General features: G+C 41.2%; 1 long non-coding RNA gene across 4 annotated transcripts; it reads right to left on the reverse strand.

The window, feature by feature from the left end:
- Positions 1–545: 545 nt before the first annotated feature.
- Positions 546–7762, reverse strand: LOC311435191. 4 transcript variants are annotated; one of them, XR_014691982.1, is made up of 7 exons: positions 7730–7762; positions 5720–5772; positions 5004–5106; positions 4436–4502; positions 3316–3341; positions 2660–2708; positions 546–2082 (listed from the first exon to the last, which is right to left on the reverse strand). It is a non-coding gene; the product is annotated as an uncharacterized lncRNA (long non-coding RNA). The 4 variants fall into 4 exon arrangements; XR_014691983.1 differs by lacking the exon at positions 7730–7762 and adding an exon at positions 7597–7696; XR_014691984.1 differs by lacking the exon at positions 7730–7762 and adding an exon at positions 7319–7485.
- Positions 7763–9293: the final 1531 nt, after the last annotated feature.

Genomic DNA, 9293 nt, shown 5'->3' on the forward strand with positions numbered 1-9293 from the left:
AAGCTTCTGTGATACTAGCCTCATTAGCTTCAGCCAAAAAGATTTTGCACTCCAAAAATATACCGTAAAAATCCACTTCTTACCCTCCAATGTTATGTGAGTTACGGACAGATCCTTTCAGAATATCTAACATGCTACTTACCAAAATGTTGCTGCTGTATTACCCATTTTTCTGGTCTTCAACATCTTCCTTCTCCCCACCCCCATCCAACCCCAGAAGACAAGTGAACGACCTTGTGAAGACTTGCAACTTTGACTTACCAGCCAAAGAGCTTCACCAAGTGCTGTCAACAGCATCAAGATCTCATCATAAAAAATGCTGTGGACAGAAGATGGAGACTGAACCCTCCACACTTCTCAAGTGCATAATCATCAGCAGAGTTTGCACTGTCCAGGAGGCAGTCAAGCACAGTGTGGAATGTCACATGGCCAGTACATCCCGTACCAGCAAGTACAGCAAGGCCAGGCTGCCTTCGCAGTTCTTGCAAAGTACAAGCTGCCAAGGAACTCTGTAAGTGACTACAGACCTGATGTGCAACACCTAGCAGTTTTTCACATCCTTCTTTATTCAAGAAAGAGCATGTACAATACATTGCACATAAGAATACCTACCCTTCTCAGCAACATTCGTTTTAACAAAAATTCGGAATTTTGTTGAAAGCCATCAAGTTCTTCTGCAATCCCATTCTGCAGCTTCCAGTACATCCAACAGACTGATTTACAGTTACTTGTGGAGAAGGAGCAGCCTTTGGCCAACGTAGCTGCTCACTAGCAATAACCAAAGCAGATGAGACACTCAGCAAGCCAATACACACCTGGACCGCAGTCAGATCATTAGCATACATCTTTGCAGTCAGATGGTTACTCATTTCAGACCTCCACAATGTTTTAGATGCTACTGCTCAGTGTTTTGCATTTCTGTGCTATTTGCTATTTACAAGTAAGCATGTTCCATGAGCTGTAGTAATTCTTCCAACTTTCTAAAGGAAGTTGGTTGCTAGCACCCAATGCTGTCATTTTTGGCTGCAGACCACAGGGTGGTTACTGAATCCTTTTGGAATGTACCAAAATACAGAAACTGCAGCTTTATTAATTGCTGGTTATCACACCGTTATTGTATTCCTTCCTTTAGAAAGCATTCCTGACAATGAGGTTAAAGAGTCATGCTTAAAGGTGGATTGCGTCTTAGGTACATAACTTGTCTTTAAAGACAACTGAGGCAACCAATTCCTGATCCCTCCCCTTTGTGGAGGAGTGCTTGTTTGCTGCACACAAATACACTGCTAACATGTTACTGCATGGTTAGTTTTCAACTGACTGCTCCAAGCAGAAGTTCTAATGCATGTACTCCTTCTCCCTCTGCTGACATTTCCCCTCACACAGGGAACAGGTAACACTGCCAGTGTTTTCCACCAAAGGCACAGTTCCATTGTGGTATTGGTCTTCTCACACTAAACTGGCAGCCTATGAAGCCCCACCCATCCTTCCCCCCCTTCCTTTTCCCCCAGTAGATACAGAAGCCAGTGCAAGCTTTAGTCCATGCCTTTTTTGTAACCACAACTTCCCTCATGACACCTGAATTCCCTCCTTACAAGTGTTTCAAGTTTATGCTTCTGCACCATCACCTCACCTACCTCCCAGATGATACCACCTTCAGGAATCAGACTGTTTAAATTTGTGTAACCAACCGTGCACAGCCTACCTGCAACTTCCAGTTATTTCAGTTATTACAGATGCTCAGTATCATCAAGTCCGCATGCCCTTGTATTTTGAAGGGGTCAATAAGCTCAGGGTTTCTTTTTCATGTAAAGATCACTCACTTCCCTATTCATTATTATCCTTCCTACAGTTGGCAGTTTATTTTTGGAAAAGTGTTTTTTAAATACGCAGACAGTGATTTTGGTTCACATGCAGTTATTGAAAACAGTATCTGCTAAACAATTGCAATAACTGTTTCAGTAGGTTTTTAAAAAGCATGGTCCCACTCCAGGCGAGAAAAGCTCTTCAGACATTACACTTTCTTCCAGTTACAGATCATCCACAGTTGTCAGGCAGCACTGACAAAAATGTTCCAACTCAGCACTGAAAAAAGGAGAACAAGGTCTAAATAAAATGGTTCATTTGAGGGAGAAATTTCAACTTGCACACTTTTTTCCGAAAGCACCTAAAATCCCATTGAAGATTAATATTTCTCAAAAGTTTAAATTTAGTCTTCTGGTCTCATCTCAGAAGCCGGATCCGGATTAGGGTTTTCAGCAAGGAATTCAGGTTCGGGATAGGATCATCACAGATGAGACACAGAAGCAGTATGGCAAATGTAAATCTAATACAAGATGTACTTATATATAGCATTTCTGATTGCTATACAAAAATCAGAAATTCTAATATGTCTTTTGACATATTAAATAAAGTAAGCATCTAGAACTTTTAATGTAGATTTAAAGGTTATCTACAGTTAGGCACAGCTACTAGCACTAGGTGCCCTGGGGAACAAGTGGTCTTAAGTTCAGTACATGTACTGAATAAGCAAATATACTGACAATCAATTATTGTAATAAGCATATCAGCAGCTGTCATAGTACTAACAGTTCCCAACCTGTAAGCACAGAATTACTTGAGACCTGATGATAAAATGCTTGGAAGCTTTTTAATTACATACCTGAACAAACTAAAAGCATTTGTTCATACAGTTTGGGCCACATGCATGCCTGAAAAGAGAAACACTAGTTTAGAGGTTTTCTTCCATCACTCCAAACACAACTTCCTATCTATATAGAATCTCACAGACCAAACTGCATTATTAAACACCTAGTGGGTAAGAATCAGTACTCCACAAGTTCCATAAAACAATCTGGAAATATTCTCCTACCACAGTAAGTCTTCTTGCATCTCTTACCCGGCTACTGCTTAACTTGGCTATGAACTGTGACAAGCATCTAACCAGTCAAGTTTGAATCTCCCCATACCAAAAATCAAAACCTTAATTTCTGAATTAGCTAATATGTGGTTCTCAGCTTGCATCACAACATTAAGAACTCCAGAAAAAGCTAAAATCAATCAACAAGCAAGCATTACATAAACTGCATCCAGACTACATTCTTCCAAACACTACTGTCCTGCAAACAATAGGAAAATTAGGTATCTCATTTTGAGCTAGACCCAATAAAACTTTGGTTTAAAACCAAGATAGATTATAAAACACTTCATAAGTTTTCCATGGTTCTTCACTGATCAGACATACCAATAGTTTTGGGCATCACCATTCCAACAGAACAAGCTTTTTAATTTAATCATGCCATTAATTGGAATTCATACCTTCTAGAAGCAGCCTTCAAGCATCTCTGCAAAGAGACAAATTGCAACAGTTAGTTTTACTAACAAGGCTTGCTACTTCCAACTTCTCTAGATCAGCCATGTCACAGAAATTCCACTTCCTACTTGTAATGCTGCATGTCTAAACAATTCATCATTTTACACATAGCATTACAGCACAAAAAGTTTCACTCCCACGTTTTGACTTTGCACACCGGGACAAAGCCTGCTCTTCAAAATGAACACTCTTCAAAGCAAGCTGTTGGTAGTTAGGCAAGATCTTTAAATACTTTTTTTTTTTTAGGAAGGGAATAAAATTATGGGCGTGTAGTGAGACAGCAAGATTAGAACCTGTCTTCACAACACTTAGATTTTTAACTTTGTAAATGAAAGATGCACAAGTTCAGATTCCAAGTGCATTTCATTGAAAGGGATTAAGTTCAGGTACCTGTGTAAGAATGAAGGTTAGGGAAACTACCAATACATCTGAGGAACCTTCAGTGTTCGCCTACATATTTCTTCCCTGCTTCAAGTATAAGTTTAGACTTAGTCTTTCTGAATTAGTTTAGTTCTTAGAGCACTTTTAATAACTAGCAAACATTTGTTTTTTTATCAGCTCTAATACCAGATACCTGAAAAAACAAGGATCTAAAATTGCTCTTCCAAGGTGCTACTATTTGCTGGGCAACAGCACACGCCCACATAAAGATGGACACGAGCTGAGTTTTAATAGACCCAAGTCTTTTTTAAAGACCCAAGTCTAGTTTTAAAGACCCAAGTCTTTATTCACAACATCTAGCTTGTACATGCAAGCAACCATATAAGTTGCACTAACTGGGAGATCAAATAACTTTTGAAAGAAAAGTGGTTTCATTTCAGAAGCCAGATCCGTATGAAGTTTTTCATCAGCAAATCAGGTTTGGCAGTTTCATCACAATCCACCACTTTTATAATTAGAATAGTTCTCTAATATCAGAGTCACAACACAAGTAATAGATTTATATATCCCACAAAATAAGCTGTCTTTCATATGCAAATGCACTGGAGAGGGAATACTCAGAGCTTTAAGAGGGAATACATTTCAATTAACAAACAGTTCTGGCAGTTCAGCAATAAGCATTACCTCTGTGTGTTGTACCAGGAAATCAATCACAATGAATTTTCCCATTATTCAAAGCTGCTCAGACATTCTAGAAAGGAATAAAATGATCAGTTACAACACGTCATGTAATACAGCCCATTAGGAATGACCAGGTTTTAGTCTAGTGGATCACCTTCCTCCCAGAGTTTTCACTTTCCAGACACAGCCACTAGTTGCACAGATTTGAGTCAGTTAAGTTAGACTAAATACAGACCCTGATATTACTACTTTGAATTTCCAAGTCAGAATAACAAAAAATCTCCAGGTGTTACCCTTTTCTTCACCTAAACACTTTCGTTAAATTTCCAATAAAGTCTACATTGACAAATAAGTCACCCTGAGGTGATGTTTGTCAAATTTAGTATGTATGTTCAGACATTTTAACAGCTCCTTCAAGTGCTATTTGAAACACTGTTCACCTGTCTTCACAGTCTGCACATTTCAAAAACAAATCACATCAAATAGCATGCCTGAAATACAGCAATAATTCAGTTCTAAAGCCCATGACAAGCCTACTAATTTGATCACACATTTATGTTACGCCACTTACCATATTAATGTATCCCTGCAAATTATTGAAAAGATAGCTTTCATGAAAATCCACTTCTGCATACCAAATATTCTTCTAGTTCAGATGGTGCTTCCATAAAGGGCTAGAATTGAAAGTAAGCAGAAATTAGTTTAAGCAGAAAACATCTTACAGCATTACTAAATCAGAAGTTTACTAAGTCAGAAGTGATAAACAAGCACCAAGAATTCCCTTTTTCATAGTATTATACTATAAGTCTTTAAAACCACTGGAGATTCTGTACATGCTAGAAAAAGTTGGCCTGAATTGATTTTGGACCCTTTTTGCAACTACTAAATATGGCCATGTGTGTGGAAACACATTAGCTCCAAAGAACACCCAATACTAGACAGCTAACTTGCACCATCTCTGTAATCAGTACAGTTCAGCAGAAGTTAACCAACTGATTTATCACATAGGTCTTCATGCTTATTCAAGTGATACAACAAAAGAAATGACACTAAGAGCACCTGACCTAAGCACTAGCCTGAGTAAAACAAAAATGACATGTATTACTCAGTTTAAACTGTTTTTCCATTTTGTCCCACTTGATAGTCATACAAAGTGCCACCTATTACCCTTTACACATCCTGTACTTTCAAACAAAAAATAGGGAATAAGAAAAAATTGAAGCATTTATTGTTTTCATCAACAGTAGGAAAAAAGTTACTTCAAAAGCAACAAAATAAATCAATTACCTTACTGCTTCTGTATAATATATTGGTCATCATTGAAAGCTTCCACTTCATACCTAAAAACAAACAGTAAACAAGTTTAATACTTGAAATAAGTGAATACTTAGTACCAGGCCATTAAATCATTCACATTTTGAGACTTAGTCTCAGAAGTAATGAAATGTTAAACAATTCAGTCCTAGTTTGCAGCTTTTTTTTTTTTTTTTTTTAGAAATCAGCAAGAAAGCCATTTTTTAGTAACAAAGGAGTGACAAGTTACATCTGCTTGAAATCCCATATTAAAGGGATTGTAAAAATAACTGCATAATAACTGCATCTATCCACTATTAATCTTTTATCCAGAAGATTTTTAATGAAAATTTGTTGGTTCAAGATTTTAATCCTTTGTGCCTACATAACAATTTCATTTTGTACACAGATAATTCAATTTTAACTACATATCAAGTACTTAAATCTGTCACCTCACCCAGCAAAAGAAACAAGAAAGTAAAACATTTGTTTCATCATATATAACCCTTAAAACATGTAGCTTGTAAAACGTCTATTACTACAATGTGTAGATGAAATAAATGCAAGAGATTACTAAGCTTTGTTTTGTTTCATATCACCAGAACAATTTAAGCCATAAAACCCTCAAGTTAAGTATATTATTGCACCCAATAATCAAGGCTTACTAACAGCTTGTAAAGACACAAGAACTTCACTGTTCAGTAATCTAATAGTGTCTGACTGGGGCTATCACTGGACAAACTAATTCAACACAGAATGAATGAAGCCGACAGCTTTTTACATGAACACAACCACCTCCTAATCTCTGCTTGCAGATAACCTAGAATCCTTGCTGCTTTGTATTGCATTGCCCGCTCTTCCAGAAGGACTACTGCTCAATCACATTGGCACACCAAGAAGGAAAAAGGTGCCCTTATCACTGAACTTGGGAACAATACTCGCCAGCATGAACAAGTTAGGGAGCCGACATTACTGCAGTGCCAGGTGCATGGGGGATTTTTGCACATTTCTGAATAAAAGCATAGTCATGCATTAAGAAAACGTGTATTTATACATTTGCCAGGCAATGCAAAGTTACATTTACACTTGAGTTATCATTTGTTGGGGTCTTATGAGGGTCTCTACTGGTCCTTGGGGGTTTTCACCCTCATCAGGGAGAAGCCTGCTTTTCCTTAATTGTTTGTAAACTGCTTGAGGACATTTACTTGCGGTTTGGCACAGCTTCCATTGTCACATTGTTTAACTGACCAGGGGGTTACATGAACCAAACAGCATGTTCCTTAAGTCATAAGGAACTTATCTAGTCATCCTGCTGTAAAACTTAGCCTTTTGTTATCACCTTAAGCCATGTATTTTTTTAATAATTTCAATAAATCCCTTTTATTTTCTTCTCATTACCTAGAAAGAAAAGCAAGCATCAATAGTTAGGACACTGAAGTCATCTGAATGCTCAGGTTAAAAAACTTAAGTATTTTTGGCAGTATCCATGGATTTTACAATAACTATTTCTGTAACTTGGTATAAGGCAACACACTCTGATGCAGAGTCCTCTGCAACAAATACTGCCGTGACCCATAAGCCTTATTAGAACACCTCTCTCCTATTGCTGCGTTTCTGCCAAGTCCTTTATCAGCGTTAGAGCCGCAGATTTTAGCGGCACAGCACAGGGCGGTGTCAGCCCAGGCAGGGGCTGCTCCCATCCCCAGCAATGTCTGTGGCAAGATGGCCCCCGCCGCACACGTGGCCGCCGCCCGCGCGGACTACAAGTCCCGGCATGCCCCGCGCCGCCGCGCTCCCGCCTCCCTCCCCACGGCCGCGCGGGGCACGCCGGGACCTGTAGTCCGCCCCCCGCCGGCGGCAGGGCGCTTCACCCGATGCCGGCCTGGCGCCACGGAGCGGGCCCCGCTGCCGTCCGCGACCCCACAGCGGAGCGAGCTCGTCGGGAAACCGATCACGAACGGGCAAACCCGGCCGCCATCCCCGCCCCGCCCGCACGCTCCTTACCGCCCACCTCCGCCGCTCCGCAGGAAAAGAACGGGCGCGGGCGGCGCGCGCCGCTTTTATAGGCGGGCGGCGGGGCGGGAACGAGGCTGGCCACACCCCCTCCCCGCCGGCCGGCTGAGGGGCGGGGCTAGGCGAGGGCGCGCGGTGCGCGCCCGGCGCGTGCGCGCGCGCGGGTGGCGGGGCCTTTGGCCCGCCTCAGGCGCGGGGCTTCCCCTGGCGGGCTGGGGCCCTGAGGGGAGCCGGGGGAAAAGGGGGGGGTTCAGCCAGGCGGTCTCACAGGGTTTGTGTGAAACGTGCAGCTAATAAAGGCAGAAGTAACACATGTCCACATCCTGAACTCACAATAAAACATTGCTGGCTGAGCTCTTTTGTCTGTTCCGTCAGCGTTTCCCAGGGCTCCGGCCAGTTAGCTTTCTATTCCATGGCGCTGCCCAAGTGCGTCGGCTTCCCTTCGTCTCTAATTAGATCTCTGAAACCTCACCGCACGCACACCCTTTCCCTTTTTGGAAATGGCATGCGCTGCGTTACCCACAGGGAGCATTCCAGCTCGTCTCGGCCGAGCAATCTCCTCCTGCCCTGCCCGCAGCAGATGGGAGGTTTTTTGGCATGACTGCTGCTGCTTCACGCGGGTTTCACTCCAGAGTCCAAGGGTGCTGCTCCGTAGCTAACCCAAGAGCGGGCCTGCCCCAATCCCGACACGATTTCAGCCATGGGAAGTCGTGCAGTTACATCTCAGACAGAAAATGGTTCATGTTCAGCTGAGTCAGCCGCCTCTGCTGCTGTGGACATGCTAGAGAAGGGTTGGCAGCAAATATCTGGGCTACAGCAGGCAAAAATGGCAGCCTGAATGGTGTTACAACTGCTCTGAAACCACATCCCAAATTCTAATAGTATTTATGGTGTCCTCCATAATTGTTCCTAAATAACTTTCTTTTTCTACCCTTTTAATGAGAGGATTTATATATCAATCGACTTTGTATGGCAAATCAGGAAAAACAAGGACAGGGAAAGAAAAACTCAAAAAATTGTTTGGTATTTTGGCGACAAGTCGTCAAGAATATGACAAAAATTGGTAGTCCACACATACAGGTGAACTCTCAATAGGAGGGTTTGACCACTGGAAACTGCTAAGGGATGTCTAGAAAAGTGAGTGAAGTGGTAAAATCCTTGTCAATATTAGTCTTAAAATTATTAAGATGAATAGTATCAGGGAGACTGAATAGTTGACAAAAATACAAAAATGAAATATGTTGCCTTCTGCAACCCACGGCAGATGACTAATCATTTTCTCTCTCTTTTCAATTCGTTTCACCTAAAATCTTGCTCTTGACTGCAACAGAGTGACCCAAGTGGCAGACTACAAGCTGCAGCTGACCTACCACCTTTTGTGGTATAAACTAAGGCATGAGGAAAAAGAGTTTTTACATATGTTATTCTCTTGAGGAATGGAATTTCTTTTCAGGGGAAAAATAGATTCAGAATTTAAGCCTGAAGTGTGTTACGTAAAACATGAATCAGTACTATTTTAGTTTGACAATAAAAATGCTCAATAAATAATGAGATG

Source organism: Aythya ferina, assembly GCF_964211825.1.
Source record: "Aythya ferina genome assembly, chromosome: 3".
Lineage (NCBI taxonomy): Eukaryota > Metazoa > Chordata > Aves > Anseriformes > Anatidae > Aythya > Aythya ferina.